Source organism: Apium graveolens, chromosome 9 (assembly GCF_009905375.1).
Source record: "Apium graveolens cultivar Ventura chromosome 9, ASM990537v1, whole genome shotgun sequence".
NCBI lineage: Eukaryota > Viridiplantae > Streptophyta > Magnoliopsida > Apiales > Apiaceae > Apium > Apium graveolens.
In genome coordinates this window covers 208,853,766-208,875,942 of record NC_133655.1, presented here as the reverse complement: position 1 = coordinate 208,875,942, position 22,177 = coordinate 208,853,766, and the positions used below count along the sequence as shown (strand labels likewise).

Sequence of the window (22,177 nt, the reverse complement as noted above, 5' to 3'; positions counted from 1 at the left end):
GATCAATCCACGGCAAGCGCTATTACGGATGTACTCCCGAATACTACCCACTTATTGTGTTCTTGGCACCTAAGTCAAAAATTCCCCGAAAAATTAGCTCATTATTATTCGACTTTTCCGGTATTCAAGACGGACTTCAACCATTGTATTTATAATTCCCTCATCGAAGAAATTTTTGAGGCTAGATGGGAATCATTTATGGATAAGTATCACTTGCAAGAGCATAAATGGTTAAATGAGTTATATAAGTTGAAGCGCAAGTGGATTATTGCATATACTAGAAACACCATTTTTGGCATTTTAAAATAGTACATCCAGGAGTGAGGGAATGAATTCTTTCTTTGATAATTATATGAGTTCGGCAACGGGGTTGAAGGAATTCATTGAAAATGCCTAAAAAGCATTAGGATGGCAATTCATGAGGGAAAAGGAAGAAGATTATATCACGATTAATCTAAAACGTCCCATGAAAATGCATACCACATTGGAGTATCATGCTTCTTGTATTTACACCAAGGAAATATTTAGAATATTTCAAGATGAATCGGTTGAGTCTTCAAAATACTTTGTTGAAATAAAACTGATGAGCTTGTGAAGATGGAGAGAGACAAGGGGATGTCTATACGTACTATAATTGTTATATGCCCATGTCCGAGCCTACGAGAAAAAATATTTATTTTGTTGCATTCAAGAAAGGAAGCTTGTTGGGCATGTGTATGTGTAGAATTTTTGAACATTCGGGGCTACCTTGTAGACACCTATTGGCGGTCTTTACTAAGAAACGGATTTTGTAAATTTCCCAATATTTCATACAGTCGAGGTGGACAATGCATGCCAATAGAGTTGGTGGTGTATTTCCTTACGATTTGTATGTTGGACAAAGTCATGAGATGATCTCAACCGATCAATTTAATAGCATGACAATGCTAACCATGTGTTTTCATCACATAAACACCGCAATCATTGCTATTTCATTGCTTTGGTCTAGAAGGTAGAGGTATGACCTCGGCTGAAGCAGGGTCACGCCCGTCGACCGAATGTATCATATGCAATAGCCTCCGTAACAACCATGACTGCAAAAAATTCATGATCAAAGCATGAATACAATATAAAATTGTTTGGGACAGTATAAAAGACATTAAACGGTTAAAAGACCATACCACCACTCGCATTTCCTCCTGATATGACGGCTCGTCATTCATTGAATCTATGACAAGCCCTTTAAACTCTCTAGTTTGAACATGAACAAAACCCAATGCACATCTGCAACACAATATGGGATGAATATGTAGTCCGCCTCGAGAATAAAAGGCCCAACATTAGCAGTGGCAAAACCAGTAAAACTACATAATGCTTTATTCCATGCCATCTGCAATATATCTCCACCGATGGTAGATGCTCTTCTGATTTTCTTCACATGTCCTTTCCCAAGTACCATGAAGTATGGATCCATGAAGTAATAGACAGGTTTCCTCTCCCATATACCTTCATTGTGAATCTCCTCCTCCCAACTCCTTAGCAATCCCTAAAAATAAATATGAAGGAAAATGTATGCACTTAGTAACAAATAAAATGTATGTAACAAGTAAAATATTGGCAACAAGTAAAATATATGCAACAAGTAACGAACAATACCATATAAGTGTATATGATATTCTCATCAACCCATGTTCGTGGCGCAAGGCTCTGCATCGCTAATGCATGGACATGATAGTCCTAAATAGTAAGATCACCGGGGATCCTCGGCTCCATCCCAAAGCCCCATCCCCAATCTGAATATATCTCATTCTTCTTTGTCATGCTCAAACTCTTCGTGATACTCCACTTTTCTTCTTTCATCCTGCGGGATGCAAGCTTCGCAGGTCTACTAGATGAGGTAATAGTCTGGGAGGGCTGGGATACATGATGGGATGGTTGTGTCATGTCTACGACATCAGGAGAATGAATGGCTAGAATGTCAATATCGTCAGTTGAAGGTGCTTTTAAGTGGCATTTATCTCCACTTAGAATGCTCTATAAAGGCTCGAATTGGTGTTTTGTACTCAAGTATTTTATGTATTTGATGTGTTTTATAGTGCTTTTGCATTTCAGGCATAAATAAATAAATCAGGAGGTTTAGCATTGCAATGATGCTAAAATGGTGTTAGGAAGGTGTTTTGAATAAAAGTTCGAGGATCGCCATCTCAAACCAGCCAGAAAAATAAGTAGAAGAAGTTTCTCCAGAATGTCAGTGCGCCCGCGCTATAGTAGCGTGCGGCCGTGCCAGAAAAGCACGAACACAGCGCGCCCTCGCTTATGAAGCACGCGGCCGCGCCAGGTCGGGTTTCAAGAATCCTGTTTTGAATAAAACTTTGATTTCTGGACTTCTAATCTGTATGAGTTGCTATATATTGATAACTTAAGGACGCTTTTCATAAGAAGCACGTACCAGAGCTTAAGAAGAAGATGTAAGAAGACCGTTTAGCACAATTCAACCAAGGAGAAGATGATCTAGTTTATTCTTGTGATTCTTTATTTTAAGTTGTAATCTTGGATGCTAGTTTTCTTATTTGGTGAACCTATACTCTTGTTAACGTACTTTGTTTAATATTCACTTTTATAAAGACCTAGTTTATTATACCATGCTTTCATCGGAATCCACGATGATAATGAGTTCGGTTATGGGCTAATCGTTATCGTGGGGTTCTAACGGATTTACTTATGGATTTCAATAGTTAAATTATTTCGATACCTTAGTGTGTGGTGATTGTATGATATCCTAGTATTGATCGTGCTTATTCGTCTTATGAGCGTCGTGAACTTATAAGATAGCATGTTAATCTCTATTGAAGCGAAAGTGAATATAGGGGTTTAGAACTTGCCATGCTAGCATAAGTTCATGTATTTGATATGTATGATTCGTAGGTAATTTTAACCATCTTACTTGCCCTATGTAATCATGATAGATAACTTGCACATTAAACCATTATGTTGTCAAATTCTATAGAAATATAGGGTCTCAATATAATTGGTGTCTATTCAGCTTCTATCTCTTTTATGGATGTCTAGTAGTAGGGTATTCATACAACGAAAGTTGGCGTTTACTAGTTTCATGTTATCTGATTAGTTGTCATCACCGTTGCATGCTAAGGTTAAGAACAAAAAAGCTATTGAATGAAGTATTTAATGAAGTTAGAATCCCCTATTTGTGTTATATAAGTTAATCAACCTTAATTTTCATAGTGAATATTAGTTAGTATAATCTCGTAGTTATAAACAATCTCAACTTGTTATCATCTTAACATTAAATAATAACCATATCATAGTTGCATAAGTGCGTAAATTGAACTTAACTTAAACCAGTCTCTGTGGGAATGAACTAGAATTAATTATATATTATTTGCGAATGCGTATACTTGCATGTAATATTAGCACGTGTTTTCATCCTAACAAGTTTTTGGCGCCGCTGCCGGGGACTCAGTGTTAATTTTTAGTTTATGTGCTTGACATCAGTGGTCCTTATTGACTCGAATATTTTACTTACTTGTTTGGTTGTTACTTTTTCAGGTACTCTAGAGAGCGTGTATGCTAACGCATTCTCAACTTCGGAAGAGAACACTGGAAGAAGCAGAGGAGGAAGTTGTAGAAGAGGTTTTAGTCGAGAAAGTTGAAGAAGAAGTTCTTGTTGCAATGGGTGAACTAGAAGTGAATACAAAGGATTTGATGGACTATTCTTAGCCGAAGATCAATGATATTCAGTCTAGCATTGTTAGACCAGCCATCGCGGCTAACTTTTGAAATCAAGGATAACATAATTCAGATGGTGCAGAACTCGGTTCAGTTTGGGGGTTCTCCGATGGAAGATCCCAACATGCATATTAGAGATTTCATCGAGATCCGCGACACTTTCAAATTCAACAATGTGTCAGAATATGTTATAAAGCTAAGGCTTTTCCCATTCTCTCTGAGTGATAAAGCTAAGTGTTGGTTGCATTTTCTACCACCAGGATCAATCACTAAGTGGGAAGATCTTGCTCAAAAGTTCCTTACTAAGTTCTTTCCTATGGCGAAGACTGCTACAATCAGGAATGCTCTTACTCAGTTTGCGCACCACTCAGGAAAGTCTTTGTGTGAAGCATGAGATCGTTATAAGGAGATACTTAGAAAGTGTCCTCATCACATGATGCCTGACTAGATGATCATTAACTGCTTTTATAATGGCTTGGGAGCACAGTCTAGACCCATGCTCGATGCAACATCAGGTGGTGCCCTATGGGCTAAGAGCTACGATGAAGCTTATGAGTTGATTGAACTGATGACTGCTAATGAATACCAGAACCCTTCTCAGAGACTGACTCAAGGCAAGGTAGCAGGAATTCTAGAGGTGGATGCAGCTACTGCTATAGCTGCCCAATTTAAGGCTTTGACGATGAAGGCAGATTCTTTGGCTAATTATAGAGTTAATCAGATCACTAGTGTTTGTGAGCTTTGTGCCGGTGCGCATGAGATGAAGCAGTGTGCTATTTCTAGTGAATCAGCTCAGTTCGTGAGCAACTTTCAGAGGTCGCAGCACCCAGTTCCATCCACCTATCATCCCTATAACCATAATCATCCTAACTTTAGCTGGAGTAGCACTCAAAATATGGTGCAACAGCCTTATCAGCAGTATGCAGCAAAGCAGTACAACCCTCCTGGTTTTTAACAAACATAATATGCTCCAAGACAACAACTCCAACTTTAGCAGTTACCACATGGAGGTACAAATCAAGCTCATGGAAAATCTGAATTGGAGGAGTTCAGGCTCATGTGCAAGAGCCAAGCGGTTTCTATGAAGACCTTGGAAAATCAAATTGGGCAGATTGCCAATGTCTTGCTGAGTCGTCAACCTGGTACACTACCTAGTGACACAGAAGTTCCAGGCAAGAAGGAAGCCAAAAAGCAGGTTAAGGAAATTACATTGAGGTCTAGAAGGGTTGCAAATCCAAAAAAAGCTCAAGTTTCGGAAGATGAAGCGGTGGCTGAAGAAGAAGTGCAGAAGGAAGCAAAAGTGGAACCAAGGAAGAAAACTGTGAAACACACTCCTCTTGAGGGTAATACAGGGGAGAAATAGATCTATCCTCCACCTATTTTTCCTAAAAGGCTGCAGAAGGAAGTTGGATAGGCAGTTTGTGAAGTTTCTGGAGGTGTTTAAGAAACTTCATATCAACATACCTTTCGCTGAAGCTCTTGAACAGATGCCTAGCTATGCGAAGTTTATGAAAGGTATTCTCTCTCGGAAAGTGAAGCTTGATGACTTATAGACCGTTGCTCTCATGGAGGAATGCAGTGTTGTGCTGCAACAGAAGTTGCCTCTGAAGCTTAAAGATCCTGGAAGCTTCACTATTCCTTGCACCATTGAAAACTTGTCGTTCGATAAGTGTTTATGTGATTTGGGAGCTAGCATCAACCTGATGCCTTTGTCTGTCTTCAAGAAGTTGGATTTACCTGATCCTAAGCCGACTTATATGTCCTTGCAGTTGGCCGATCGTTCTATTACATATCCACAAGGCATTGTGGAGGTTGTCTTGGTTAAGGTGGACAAACTCATCTTTCCTGCTGATTTTGTAATTCTTGATTTCGAGGAGGATAAGAAGATTCCCATAATCCTGGGAAGACCTTTCTTGGCTACGGGCTGAACCTTGATTGATGTGCAGAAGGGTGAGCTCACTATGCGAGTGCTGGATCAGGATGTGACTTTCAATGTGGTCAATGCCATGAAATTTCCTATTGATAATGAGGAGTGCTTAAAAGTGGAGTTGGTCGATTCTGTGGTTACTTCAGAACTTGATCAAATGCTAAGGTTTGATGCCTTAGAGAAGGCCTTGTTGGGGAATTCAGATAGCGAAGATGATAAAGGTTATGAGCAGTTGCAGTATTTAAATGCTTCTCCTTGAAAGTGAAGGCTAGATATGCCTTTTGAATCTCTTGGAATGTCAGAACTGATAAATGTTGAGGGGCGTCTCAAGCCTTCTATTGAGGAAGCTCCTGCACTTGAGCTTAAGCCATTGCTTAAACACTTGAGGTTTGCTTTTTTGGGTGATGCATCTAATTTTCCTATTCTTATTGCATCTGACCTTTCAGGTAGTGATGAGGAAAATCTCTTGAGAATTTTGAGAGAATTCAAATCGGCAATTGGTTGGACTATAGCAGATATCAAGGGAATCAACCCTTCTTATTGTATGCATAAAATTCTGCTAGCAGGAAGGAAGTAAGCCAACGGTTGAGCAACAAGGAAGGCTTAATCCGATAATGAAAGAAGTTGTGAAGAAGGAAATTCTCAAGTGGCTAGATGCATGGATCATTTATCCCATTTCTGACAGTTCTTGGGTGAGTCCAGTTCAGTGTGTGCCAAAGAAAGGAGGCATCACAGTTATTGCTAAAGAGAAGAATGAGCTCATTCCTACTCGAACAATCACGGGGTGGAGAGTTTGCATGGATTATAGGAAGCTGAACAAATCCATAAGGAAAGATCACTTCCCTCTTCCGTTCATTGATCATATGTTTGACAGGTTGGCTGGGCATGAATACTATTGTCTTCTGGATGGCTATTCGGGTTATAATCAAATTTGTATCGCTCTAGAGGATCAGAAAAAACTACCTTCACATGTCCGTTCGGTACTTTTGCCTTCAGAAGAGTTTCTTTTAGGTTGTGTGGTGCACCTGCCACATTTCAGAGATGTATGATGGCCATTTTCTCTGACATGATTGGTCAGAATGTGGAGGTGTTTATGGATGATTTCTATGTGTTTGGTGATTCTTTCAACGAGTGCTTGTAAAATCTTGGTGCAGTTCTTAAAAGGTGTATTGAGACCAATATGATTCGCAACTGGGAGAAATGTCACTTTATGGTGCAACAGGGCATTATTCTTGGGCACAAGATCTCTAGTAAGGGTCTTGAGGTGAACAAAGCCAAGGTGGGGGTCATTGAAAACCTTCCTCCACCAATTTCTGTTAAGGGAGTCCGCAGCTTTCTTGGTCATGCAGGCTTCTATAGGCGGTTCATCAAGGACTTCTCAAAAATCTCTAAACCCTTGTGCAATATTTTAGAGAAAGAGGTCCCTTTCAAGTTTGATGATGAATGTCTAGATGCTTTTGAGATCTTAAAGAAGAGTTTGATCACGATACCTGTCATAACTGCACCTGATTGGAATGAGCCTTTTGAGATGATGTCCGATGCAATTCACTATGCAGTTGGAGTAGCTCTTGGGCAAAGGAAGAACAACATATTTCATGTGGTCTACTATGCTAGTAAGAACCTTAATGGTGCTCAACTGAACTATACTACTACGAAGAAAGAACTCTTGGCCATTGTCTATGGTTTTGAGAAGTTTCGATCTTATTTGCTCGGGACAAAGGTGACAGTTTTCACTGATCACGCTGTTATTCGCTACCTGGTCTCGAAGAAAGACTTGAATCCTAGATTGATTCGATGGGTTCTTTTACTTCAGGAATTTGAATTGGAGATCAAGGACATGAAAGGTACTGAGAATTAAGTCGCTGATCATCTATCTCGGTTAGAAGATCCAAGTGCAACTTCACAGGATTAGACATTGATTAATGAGTCTTTTGCCGATGAACAGCTGTTTGGGGTGCAAGAGGAAGAACCGTGGTTCGCAGACATTGTGAACTACCTTGTGAGCAAAATTATGCCTCTAGACTTGTCTTATGCTCAAAGGAAGAAGTTTCTTCATGAGGTGAAGTGGTACATGTGGGATGAGCCATTTCTGTTTAGGAAAGGAGCTGACCAAATCATCAGGAGATGTATTCCGTACAACGAGATGAAGGGTATCTTGAGAGATTGTCATTCGATTGTTTATGGAGGCCACTATGGTAGAGAGAAGACAACAGCTCATATCCTTCAAGCAGGATTCTTCTGGCCTACATTGTTTAAGTACGCGCATCGATTCATATTGAAGTGTGATTGCTGCTAGCGTGTGGGTAGTATATCCAAGAGGGATTAGATGCCTCTTAATGTGCTTCTCGAGGTCGAAGTCTTCGATATTTGGGAAATTGACTTCATGGGGCCATTTGTCTCATCTTGAAATAATCAATATATCTTGTTGGCGGTTGATTATGTCTCGAAATGGGTTGAAGTCAAGGCTTTGATGATGAATGATGCTAAGGTAGTGCTAAATTTTCTTCATAAGCAGATATTCACAAGATATGGGACTCTAAGAGTCATAATCAGTGACGAGTGATCGTATTTCTGTAATCACAAGTTCACTGCTATGATGCAGCGGTATAATATGAATCATCGCATTGCTACAACCTACCATCCTCAGACTAATGGTCAAGCTGAGGTGTCTAACAGAGAGATCAAGCGTATTCTAGAGAAAGTTGTATGTCCATCAAGGAAGGATTAGTCTTTAAAGCTGGATGAAGCTGTATGGGCGTATCGAACAGCATACAAGACTCCGCTAGGCATGTCTCCATTTCAGTTGGTTTATGGTAAGGGATGTCATTTGCTTGTGGAGCTCGAGCATAAAGCATATCGGACTTTGAAGAAGTTGAACCTTGATATGGATGCAGCTGGTAAGAAAAGAATGCTTCAATTGAATGAACTCGATGAGTTTCGGCTTCAAGCGTATGAGAACAATAAAATGTATAAGGAGAAAGTCAAGAGGTGGCACGATAGGGGTCTCGTGCTCAAATTATTTGTGTCGGGACAACAAGTTCTTTTGTTAAACTCTCGTCTTCGTCTTTTTCCTGGAAAATTGAAGTCGAGGTGGTAAGGTCCGTTTGTTATCAAAACTGTGTTTCCACATGGAGCGGTGGAGGAGCGGTGGAGATTTTTGAGATTGATCCGGGTCAAGCGTTCAAGGTAAATGGACAGAGGTTGAAGCATTACTATGGGAATACGACAAACCGTGAGGTGGTTAGTGCCGTTTTATTGTCCACTTGATCTCGAGTTTCTACATTAAGCTAACGATGTAAACCAAGCGCTTCTTGGGAGGCAACCCAAGTATGTTGTACAATAGTAGATAGAGGAAGAAGAAAAGAAAAAGAAAACTCCAAAAAAATCAGAAAAGAAAAAAATTTCAGTGCCAACTACAGTAGCACGGCGCGCCCGAGCTCAGAAGCGGGGCGGCCGCGCTGTTTTTCCAGTAGCTGTGCGCGCCCAGGCTGGAATTCCAGTAGCACGGCGCGCCCGCGCTGCCAGGCGGGGTGGCCGCGCTGGTTCCCTGGACCTGAAAAAAACAGAAAAATCAATAATCAAATACAAAATAAATTCACACCCGAATTTCTTTCTCCCACCTTCCATATTTCCCTCTCCAATTCAGTTTCAAACATCCCATTACTCTCATTATTCCCTTAATTAAATCCCACTTCTATTCTAAACCTAATTCTCTTCCTATATATACACACACTTATACACAAATCTCTCCATCACATTTCAACTCTCAAACACACAAATATCTCTTATACACATCTCTTATTCTCTCTTTTTCAATTCAATGGCACCCAAAACACAACGAACACAAGTTAGCAGTAGCACCACCGATTCTTCGAGTGTTGGCGGTGTGAGGCCCAGGTTTTTTACTCCAGAGGCTCAGGCGGAGTATACGAGGCTGCTTTCGAAGCCTATAGCCAAGGAGAGAGGAGTTTTGCCATCGGGGAGAGATGGTAAGTTGTTGGAGATGATTCTCGAGATGGGTTAGGTTGCTTTTTGTGAGGCACCCGCTGCTGCACCCATGAGTGTAGTTTGTGAGTTTTATGCAAATATGAAGGCGGACAAGAATGGTTTTACTGTGGTAAGGGGGTTGACGGTGGATTACAGTGCTGAGGCTATTTGGAGGGTGATTAACCAGCCCGAGAGGAAGGAGGGTCAGGATGATTGGATGATGAAGACCGGTGAAGATTTTGACTTGGATTTGATAGTTACTACGTTGTGTGTGCCAGAGACTCATGGGAAGTTCAAGAGGGGCACAAACGAGTATGACACTTTCCATGCTTCGTGCATGAACAGGTATGCCCGCGCATAGAACTCTTTTATTTATGCTAATATTATGCCTTCATCACATGTGCATGATGTTACGGTGGACCGGGCAAAGCTGTTGTGGGGTATTCTGCAGGGTGATTACGTGGACTTGGGGTATGTGATTTATCAGGGTATTTTGAGGTTTCTGCGAGGCAGCACTATAGGCTCTATTCCTAATGCGTCCATTGTGACAAAGCTATATTTGGTGGTTGGCGTTCATTGGCCCGCACACGAGCAGCTAGAGATGCCCAGTGCACCGATTGACAGTTCGACTATAGTAGAGATGCAGGAGTGGTATGGTGGAAAGGCTGATGAGAAGGGGCTCAGCTACACATATGAGCACTTTTCGGGTGGACGGCCAGCGAATCAGATATATGTTGGTGGTTCCGCCCAGGCTAGTAGAGCAGCTTGAAGAGCGCAGAGGGGTGAGCCTAGTTCTTCACAGCAGTAGCAGCAAGATGTTGAGGGCGGTGTTAGTTTGAGTTCAGCACAGTATATGCGCTTGATGAGGAGGATGGATGCGATGCATGACATCCGTAGTCGGTTTGCACAAGACCTTACCCAGGCGTTGGGGACTACATTCAGAGTCACATGAGTTGACATCCAGTGGCCAGTAGTCGGCGAGGACTCCGTGTACCCGCCTCCTGACACTCCACCCCATGAGGGTGATGACCCTGATTCTGAGTAGGTATGCCTGATTCCTTACTATTACCTTCACTGAGGAAAGTGAATATTTTAAGTTTGGGGGTGATAGTTAAGGAATATTTGTTATGTGTGAGTCTCATATAGTTTATTTATTCATGATAGTTTAGTTCATATAGTTGCATATTTGCCATGTAGTAGTTTTTTTAAAGTTTTTTTTTGCATGTTAGTATTTTTTGCATGATAGTATGTTGCATTTAGTTGTATTTGCATTATAACATGATCCCTTAAGATTACTTTACCAATTGATTTATGATATTGATGCTAGTGTAGTGATGTTGCGTGGAGGGATGTTAAGTCCTATCGAGTTGATTTGCATGCTAGAAGCAATAAAAATTTCACGAAGTCTTATAGGTTGCTTGCGTGCTAGATCATGGTCATGTTTTGTTATTTGTCGAGGTTTAATCACTTGTTTATATTTAGAATTTAGGATATTCTCTTAATGATAAAATAATATGTATATTTAAAAAATGAAGAAAAACATTTGATTTCATTGCTAGTTGTTGTGGCTAGGTGACAAATGGCTAGTAGCCGGCTCATTTTATATGAGTAGTCTAGGGTTGAGCGAGATGGAGCGAAATGCACTCGTTCAGAAATTGTAGAAGAAAAATATAAAAAAAAATAGAAAGAAAAAAAATGTGTTTATGCATAATTGATCACGAGTGGGCTCTTTAATACTCGAGTTATTAAGTTCTTAGGGGATTTTGTGCCTAGTGACCTAAGGCTTTTATAGTCTGGGATCCACTAACCTAATCCTCGCTACATGGGTATTATTGTATAAGTCTTTTATGGACATCACTCATTGCACGATTAAATAAGCATATTTGTGTTGTTATGTGTTATGAATAAAAGCATGAATCTGTGTATAACTCCAATATAAAAATTGAAGTGTTGTCAGTCATTTTGAGTTTAGCTTTTATTCTATTTATAACCTCGTGATTGTCTTGGTGAGTAGTGAGTCATGATTATTGATCTAGTTACGATAATATATCTGTTAAGCATTGCACACACGCATGTTTCTGGCTTGTAAGTTGATTTATGGGGTTTGACTGATCTTTGTGCGAATAACTCTATTTGTTGAGATGTTACTCATCAGTTGGTTTAGTTATTCTGAGGGGATCGTTGCATTCATGTACTTTGCATTCATGCATTTTTATTTCTTGTTCTTTGAGTCTGTTTATGCTTGAGGACAAGCATCAGTTCAAGTTTGGGGGTGTGTTAAGTGGCATTTATATCCACTTAGAATGCTCTATAAAGGCTCGAATTGGTGTTTTGTACTCAAGTATTTTGTGTATTTGATGTGTTTTGTAGTGTTTTTGCATTTCAGGCATAAATAAAGATATCAGGAAATTTAGCATTGCAATGATGCTAAAATGGTGTTAGGAAGGTGTTTTGTATAAAAGTTCGAGGATCGCCATCTCAAACCAGCCAGAAAAATAAGCAGAAGAAGTTTCTCCAGAATGTCAGTGCACCCGCGCTATAGTAGCGTGCAGTCGCGCCAGAAAAGCAGGAACACAGCGCGCCCGCGCTGATGAAGTGCGCGGCCGCGCCAGGTCGGGTTTCAAGAATCCTGTTTTGAATAAAACTTTGATTTCTGGACTTCTAATCTGTATGAGCTGCTATATATTGATAACTTAAGGACGCTTTTCATAAGAAGCACGTACCAGAGCTTAAAAAGAAGACGTAAGAAGACTGTTTAGCATAATTCAACCAAGGAGAAGATGATCTAGTTTATTCTTGTGATTCTTTGTTTTAAGTTGTAATCTTGGATGCTAGTTTTCTTATTTGTTGAACCTATACTCTTTGTTGGGTCCCAATATGTTTGTAGAAGGGGGGGTTGAATACAAACAGTACCGAATAATCGAATTAAAATGCGGAATAAAAAATGTGAAACAAAATTCAAGTTAAATAAAAATATTATTAAACTTGAAATGTGTTACAACAACTGTATCGATTACAAGGTATTAATCTCAAATCAATTATCACAAATCTAGAATAAATTCGACATGAACTTTTTCTATTTTTGCAATAATTAGAATCAAATGCTAAACGCGATTTGAGATTAAGTTCTAGGGATTTTAATCCGCTAGATTGATACACAAGAACAAGATAAAGATTTCTAGTGGATTAGATTTAACATTACAATCTAGAAATTATGATCTTGAATAAAGCAGATGAAGAATAATATGTTTCAGAGGCGGCTGCACTTTTGTTCTTGTATTTTGATTGAGATTAAAATGATATGCTGCTTCTCTGCTTCTATTTAATCAATCAGCTGAATCAATTGAATTGGAATGACAATCCTTTAAGCTTGCAAGACTTTCGGTAGGACAATTGAATGAACTAGCAAGACAATCTGAATGAACTAGCATGACAATCAGAATGAACTAGCAAGACAATCATCCTCCTGATGTAACTTTCGGTGTAACAATTGAATATGGCCTAGCATGACAATCGGTATGACAATCCTGATTGTCATGCTAGTTCATTTTCAATTGTCTTGCTGATTTAATGCTTGAATTTAATCCAATTAAACTTCTGAAAATTCCTAAAATTCCTAGAATTAATTCAGAATTAATTAATCAATTAATTCAATTAATAAATAAATTATTCTTCGCAGATATAATTTATTTTCTTAATTAAATTATATGACTTAATTAATTAATAGAGAATTAATTCTAGTCTTGAGCAGCAACCATTCTTCTGCAAATCTTCTGAAAATCACTGAAAATTATGAATCAATTCCACCACTTCAACGTTGACACTCGATGTACTGTCTGGTTCATGAGTGACTAACTTCCGTGACGTTTCTTCATGTCTTGACTCTGACACTTTGATTTTCTTCAGATTAAATCCTTGTAATTAATTGATACTCTGACGAGATCTCTGTCACTTGATTAAATCCACGATCTTGACTTATATCACTGAGGCATGATCAATTTCTTGAACTTCTTCCAGTGAATTAATTCCTCAAGTCTGTAGATGAACCTTGTCTCTGAATCCTTTGACAGATATTACTTTGCGAGATCTCTCTGACGGTCGATCCACTATTTACTTATTACATTCTTATTTGAGTTGAGTTGAATCCTCGAATATACAAATAGGTCTATGACATATGACTTACAATCTCCCCCTATTTGTTTGTTAGACAATAACACACAAATACCTAGAGGATAACTCAACTAACAAATAAGAAAAAGATATAAACATACATGCAAAGTAAATAGCAGAAAAGTTCTGGATGAGATTTAACATTTTCCAGATTCCAAGTAGATGTTCCTCTAGACTGAACATATCTTCAAGTAGTTCCATCTTCATTTGTACAACCACATTTCCTGTTGAGAAGCCCATATCTCTTGCTTCTCCCCCTATGAGAATCAACTGATTAAAGAAGATCACCTTCGTTTTACCACCTCTCCCGTACAATAGGATCTGCAGATAAAAACCAATGGTACTCCCCTAACAGCTTCTTCCCTTATCAGAAAATCACCTTGTGTTTACCACCTCTCCCGTACAATAGGATCTGTAGTTAGAAACAACAATGGTGTGGTGTAGTGTACATTTAGGATCTTTTTCTTCCTCCCTGCTATTTCTCCCCCTTAGTTGAGGAATCCTCCAACCTATTACTTAAGCTTTTATCTCCCCCTTAAAGAAGGAATGTATGCCGTCGTCTGAAGGAGTTCTCATATTTCACTTGGTTGGAAAAGAAATAACAAGTAGTTTCTTTTTCTACCTCACTGTGAGTGTGTGATCCTGTTTAGTGTACCTCACATGTGTTTCACTCTTCTCTCCACTCGTGTTTACACTCATTCTCATAAGTGAATCACTCTTCTCTCATAGCTCCATAATCCAGCTGTACCTGCAAGGAAAATCACCTTAGCCATCCTTTAAGGAGGTCACAGGTGGTGCAATGGGAGTTCACAAATCCCCATCCTTGTTAAACTCGTCAGATAAATCTGAGTCATAATCTACAAGTTGCTAGTTTCCCTTTTAGGGTTCCAGATTTGAATTCTGGGAAGGTAAACAATGATCCAAAGAATTTAGCATAAAGATCAAAGTTCCCTTCTAATGCCTGTGAAGACATTTCCTTGTAACTCATCAGGTAATATCTGAATCATTGTCAACAAGTTGCCGATCTGTGCCTATGTCAGATCCACTATCCGCAGATGCATCCAGGGGATTTAAGCCTGGGGAGGTAGACACTGACCACTGACATATGGCTTTTGGATCAGTATCCTCTCCTAACACCTGTAAAGGCAATTGGTCCACTAACGAACCTTGAACAATCGAATCTGACCTTAAAATGGTCGAAACTCTTGTTTCCGTCAACTCATCCTTTGTGTGTGTAACCTCTCCTTGTGCATCAGGAATTGATTATGTTTGAAGTGGTGACACTACATCGGATACCTTGGCCGACAGGCAAAATTCAATAGACGCACCCTGTTGAGAGAATGAATCTAGTAACTGTTTTTGTACCTTTTCAGCCATTACATCTTTTTGAGAAGATGTATGGGGGCTAGCAGTTGTCTCGGTTTAAATACTACTCATCTATGTATGAGACAGAGCTACTGGGTTGACTACAGAACCTTCCTTATGTGGTGCACTAAGGCACTATCTCCCTCACGCTCATTCATACTACATTTAGTGGTAAGAGAGTGTTGGTTGGTTCTGTTTTTGTGTTTGTCTTTACAGTCTGGGATAGATGTTGTGGGTTTTCAACCTCATGACTGTCAATGAAAGAAAGTCATTGGAGACTGAACCTGTAACACAGAACATATGGTAATAGAGAGAAAATGATTTACAATAGTGATTTTAAAAGATTTTACATGACATAAGAAATCACTAATGTAGAAAGAAGTTTGATTTTGTTTTTCAATATGAATGAGTTTTTGATAAAACATTGATCACTTAGGGTAAAGTCTAAGTAATTCTCATTCATGTCAAAAGCTTACAAATATCTGCAACATAATGTTAACAACATATCATTGACCGATACTTGTCAAGTACTTTAGATACTAATTGTTATGTTGCATAACCAATATACCACTGCACATATAAAACAATATGATTGTGCCTAGTAATAAAATAGTTATTAATATGACGACTCTACTTATTCATATAAAATTATAACTTCTGTTAGAGTGCCATAACATGTCCTTGACGATTGCTTGAGCAGTATACTAGTTCATACCAACCTGAAGTGAGATTGTGAAGAAGAGATTGCATAGTCCAATAGATCTGCAAATGCAAAGTCCATGAACTGTGGTGCATTGACTTCCTCTTTTGACTTACCAATCAGGAGTACACTTGTACACATCTTACTAGAGTACAATTCCAAGTGTAATGTGCAGCAGGTGTCTGATATGTTGTAATATTCTCAAGTCTCGTCACTGGTGCTATATGTTAGATGATGCTTCCTGATAATAACCTAGCACTATATACAAAATTACAATGATAACATTCCCAGCTTGCAAACAGCCATATCCCTCAGATAAACCTTTGCTGTTATCTCCAAAGGTAACCAGGGGGCCAGCTTTCTCAATCCACACTTGATAGCAGGGCTCTATCTCCGGTCATATGTCTTGATGATCCACTTGTCAAGAATCCACACTACCGGTTACACCTGTATACTGCCCTGCACTTCAAATGGATTAGACCTTCTTCGGAACCCAAACTTGGTTGGGCCCGACATACTTGTAGAATTGTCCTTTGTCAGGCAAAACAACATTTTTAATTTCAACGATCTCAACATCCTTAATGACTGAACATTTGACCTTGTAAATAGCCTTAACAAATTTCTGTTTAAGCTTAGGCACAAATGTCTCCTTTCTAGCCTTAGAAGGACTAGCAGTCTTAGACCTATCATGCTTCTTGTTATTCACATGCTGACGAGGAGTAGTCTTATCATTAGACACATACTTACCATTAAAATAAGCATACATCATATTAAAAGCACAAGACATACAATTAGCAACACCACATGCTTTATGAGACTGATTAACATCAGGCAATTTATGCATGGTAGACATGGCATTATTGTTATCCAACTCATGTGTGTTTGAGTTAGTCTCAGTTGCTTTCACAACTTTGACTGGAACTTTCGACTCACTTGACTTGGAAACAATCTTCTCATAAGCATGATCCTCAGCACGTATTTCTTCTTGAATAACAGAAGAGGTCGCATCAAATGGTTCAGCAATTGATGCTTTATAGAGGGGTTCATCAACACCCTTAAGCACATGTGGTACTTCCCTCCCTTTAGCACATACATGAGGAGGGGAGTTTATGCCTAATTCTCCAATAGCAATATTGTAATCATAACCTATTCCAGATGTTTGATTAACAGCTTGCTTAATGTAGAACTCTTTAGCCTTCGAACAAGAATTGAAGTAGGCTCTAACCTTAGTCTCAAGACCGGTGATCTTGTCTTTGAGAATAGTTTCGAGTTTTCTATAACAGTCAACTCTATTCTCTAGAAAAGATACCTGTTCTTTTAATTTGTCTTGATTAATGTGCACAAGTCTTAATTCATTGACCTCTTTCTCAAGGTCTGTGATCTGTAAACTTAACAGTTCATTATCACGACGTGCACAATCTAAGTTACCTCTTAGATGATAAACCATTTCAGCATCAGAAAGTTTTACCTCTATTCTTGACGATGAAGCTTTTCCATCAATAGCCATAAGAGCAAGATTTCCTTCATCTTCATCTTCACTGTCAGTATCATCCCAGCTTCTTCCCTTTGCCAGATAAGCCCTTTCAGAGTTCTTTCTTACTTGCTTTGGCTTTCTACATTCTGTGGCAAAGTGTCCCAACTCATTGCAGTTATAGCATCTAATGGTGCTCCGATCAACCATCCCTGTTTTGTATCCACCACTGCTGGTGTTAGAGGATGAAGATCCACCTTTCTGGAATTTGTTGTAGTTGGACTTGTACTTCAGCTTGGGATTCCTCTTGAATCTGACATGGGAGAATCTCTTGACAATTTGGGCCATTGACTCATCCTCCAATTGCTCCAGCTCTTCCAAGGAATAAAAATCATCACTTGATTGATTTGTAGTAGGAGGATCATATTCTGCTACTAACTCATTTTCCTCAGCCTTGGAAAACTGTACCATTCTCTCCAATTGTTGAGATTGCTGTTGTTGTTGACCTTCAGCTACAAGTGCAGTAGATGTGCTGACCATTCTATCCTTCCCGTAGACTTCCTTCTGTTGAATCTGCTCCAACTCATAGGTTTTTAACACTCCATAGAGCCTGTCCAAAGAAATCTCACTCAGATCTCTAGCTTCTCTAATGGCAGTGATTCTATGTTCAAGATGAGCTGGTAGTGTTAAAAGGAACTTTTTGTTGACCTCCCTGATTGAATAATACTTTCCATTGATGTTCAGGTTGTTGATCAACGCATTGTACCTCTCAAACACTTCAGTAATTCCTTCTCCTGGATTTGATTTGAAATGTTCATATTCAGAGGTTAGGATTTCCAACTTGTTCTCCCTAACTTCCTCTGTGCCTTCATTAATCACCTCAATAGTTTCCCACATGTGTTTGGAATTTTTACAGTTCATCACATGTCTGTTCATCAAGGGATCAAGGGAATCAATTAATATTAATTGAAGGCTGGCATCCAAGGAGGCTTCTTCCTTCTCAGCAGGAGTAAAATCTTCAGGCTCTTTTGGATAGGTTCTAGCTTCAGTAGTCACCACACCATCTATTATTACCTCCGGTTCAATAACCATCGGAGTTTTTATACCCTTCTTTAACAAGTTTGAATATTTGGGATTTGCAACTTGTAAGAATAATAGCATCTTCTTCTTCCACATGATATAATTCTCTTTATCAAATTGTGGAATTTTAACGGTTCCAACTTTATGTGAAGTCATTATGAATTTTTGAATAAATAAAAATTCAAGGAGTTGAAAAATCACAAAAGTCTAGGATCTTGATTTGTTCGTTAATCAGAAGGCTCTGATACCAATTGTTGGGTCCCAATATGTTTGTAGAAGGGGGGGTTGAATACAAACAGTACCGAATAATCGAATTAAAATGCGGAATAAAAAATGTGAAACAAAATTCAAGTTAAATAAAAATATTATTAAACTTGAAATGTGTTACAACAACTGTATCGATTACAAGGTATTAATCTCAAATCAATTATCACAAATCTAGAATAAATTCGACATGAACTTTTTCTATTTTTGCAATAATTAGAATCAAATGCTAAACGCGATTTGAGATTAAGTTCTAGGGATTTTAATCCGCTAGATTGATACACAAGAACAAGATAAAGATTTCTAGTGGATTAGATTTAACATTACAATCTAGAAATTATGATCTTGAATAAAGCAGATGAAGAATAATATGTTTCAGAGGCGGCTGCACTTTTGTTCTTGTATTTTGATTGAGATTAAAATGATATGCTGCTTCTCTGCTTCTATTTAATCAATCAGCTGAATCAATTGAATTGGAATGACAATCCTTTAAGCTTGCAAGACTTTCGGTAGGACAATTGAATGAACTAGCAAGACAATCTGAATGAACTAGCATGACAATCAGAATGAACTAGCAAGACAATCATCCTCCTGATGTAACTTTCGGTGTAACAATTGAATATGGCCTAGCATGACAATCGGTATGACAATCCTGATTGTCATGCTAGTTCATTTTCAATTGTCTTGCTGATTTAATGCTTGAATTTAATCCAATTAAACTTCTGAAAATTCCTAAAATTCCTAGAATTAATTCAGAATTAATTAATCAATTAATTCAATTAATAAATAAATTATTCTTCGCAGATATAATTTATTTTCTTAATTAAATTATATGACTTAATTAATTAATAGAGAATTAATTCTAGTCTTGAGCAGCAACCATTCTTCTGCAAATCTTCTGAAAATCACTGAAAATTATGAATCAATTCCACCACTTCAACGTTGACACTCGATGTACTGTCTGGTTCATGAGTGACTAACTTCCGTGACGTTTCTTCATGTCTTGACTCTGACACTTTGATTTTCTTCAGATTAAATCCTTGTAATTAATTGATACTCTGACGAGATCTCTGTCACTTGATTAAATCCACGATCTTGACTTATATCACTGAGGCATGATCAATTTCTTGAACTTCTTCCAGTGAATTAATTCCTCAAGTCTGTAGATGAACCTTGTCTCTGAATCCTTTGACAGATATTACTTTGCGAGATCTCTCTGACGGTCGATCCACTATTTATTTATTACATTCTTATTTGAGTTGAGTTGAATCCTCGAATATACAAATAGGTCTATGACATATGACTTACACTCTTGTTAACTTACTTTGTTTAATATTCAGTTTTATAAAGACCTAGTTTATTATACCATGCTTTCATCGGAATCCACGGTGATAATGAGTTCGATTATGGGCTAATCGTTATCGTGGGGTTCTAACGGATTTACATATGGATTTCAATAGTTAAATATTTCGATACCTTAGTGTATGGTTATTGTATGATATCCTAGTATTAGTCGTGCTTATTCGTCTTATGAGCGTCACGAACTTATAAGATAACATGTTAATCTCTATTGAAGCGAAAGTGAATATAGGGGTTTAGAACTTGCCATGCTAGCATAGGTTCATGTATTTGATATGCATGATTCGTAGGTAATTTTAACCATCTTACTTGCCCTATGTAATCATGATAGATAACCTGCACATTAAACCGTTATGTTGTCAAATTCTATAGACATATAGGGTCTTAATATAATTGGTGTCTATTCAGCTTCTATCTCTTTTGTGGATGTCTGGTAGTAGGGTATTCGTACAACGAAAGTTGGCGTTTACTAGTTTCGTGCTATATGATTAGTTGTCATCACCTTTGTATGCTAAGATTAAGAACAAAAAGGCTATTGAATGAAGTATTTAATGAAGTTGATATCCCTAGTTTGTGTTATATAAGTTAATCAACCTTAATTCTCGTAGTGAATATTAGTTAGTATAATCTCGTAGTTATAAACAATCTCAACTTGTTATCATCTTAGCATTGAATAATAACCATACCACTGTTGCATAAATGTGTAAATTGAACTTAACCTAAACTAGTTTTTGTGGGAACAAACTAGAATTAATTCTATATTACTTGCGAACGCTTATACTTGCGTGTAATATTAGCGCGTGTTTGCGACCTAACAGGTGCAATGAATTTTGCTTTGATGTTCTCAAATGTGGGAGCTCTGTAGGTGGGTCCTTTAATCTTCTTCATCAACCATGTGAAATATGTAAGGAATGTACTAGATATCCTCCCAAACTCCTCCACAAACTCTGGAGGAACCCTAGCATTCAACATATTAAGCTCGAAAACCATCTACGAACATAAACATACAATTTTTTATTAAATCCACAAGGCTAATATGTGTGAAGGATGAAATATGTGACACCCTCAATCTCGGGGTTAGGAAATGAGGACTCACACACCTCTAATCTAATAATTAAATATGCATAAACCCCGGTAAACTACTAACATGATCAACAGGATAAAGTTTGAGACAAGATTACAACTACCAATCACAAAATATAACTTACAAACCCAAAATATTATTATATAAATAATATCGATTCCGGCTGGGAACCGACAGATAACCCATTGTATCTTTAAATGCTTCTTTCTAGGCGCGAGCTCACTCATAATTACCACTACCTGCTCTGGCAACCGGAAGCCCTCAACATGGTAGGGACCACTAGGTACGCTCTTATGAGCAGTGCGCCTAAGCCTGGCCATCTTCTTGCTTAACTGTCATGGTTAGATTAAAACAAAACAAATGAGTATAAAACTTAGCAAGTAACTATGTAGCAGTTCTACAATATCAAATCACAATATGCTTTACCAAACTCAGGGCATTCTACTTTATTTGATCTAGGTGGCAGATTTCCATCTTTTGGGTTAAGGAAAGGTTTTGAAGGATAATGTGGGGCTTTCAAGGAACAAGGCTCAAAGCAGGACGAAAGCCGACATTTATCACAAATCATTAAAGGATCAGAATAGATCTTTCAAAAGAGGAAAGCAACAATATTTCAATGTATGGAATCAATCATATGATCAACAAATTCAAGTATCAGGGTTCTCGAGCTTTAAGCTTCACAATAACATAATCAACTCTTTTCAAAGCAATATAAACCATTTCCATTTTCAAGAATCATTTTACTGAATAGAAAATTTTAGTTCCCTTTTTAAATAATCATTTAGAACCCTTGATTGGATCACTTTATCTTTCCATTTCATTATATACGGGTGATCAGCCCGTATCGACCTCCATTCCGGTCTTTAAGGTACCAATCGGCATAATTTCAGCCTTAAGTTGGACTAGCCCCGCTAGCCTCTTACCATGACTGGACTAGTCCCACTAGCCTCTTATGTCCCAATCCAATCCATCAGGAATTCATTTGGAAAACCTTGAGTTGGAAAAACAAATAGGTTTTCTAAAATTCATTTTATCATTACCAAG

The 22,177-nt window shown here is 38.3% G+C and overlaps 1 non-coding gene across 1 annotated transcript; it reads right to left on the bottom strand.

Moving 5' to 3' along the window:
- Positions 1-4,057: 4,057 nt before the first annotated feature.
- Positions 4,058-4,164, bottom strand: LOC141687696 (small nucleolar RNA R71). Its single transcript, XR_012561182.1, has one exon. It is a non-coding gene; the product is annotated as a small nucleolar RNA R71 (small nucleolar RNA).
- Between the last annotated feature and the right edge of the window lie 18,013 nt (positions 4,165-22,177).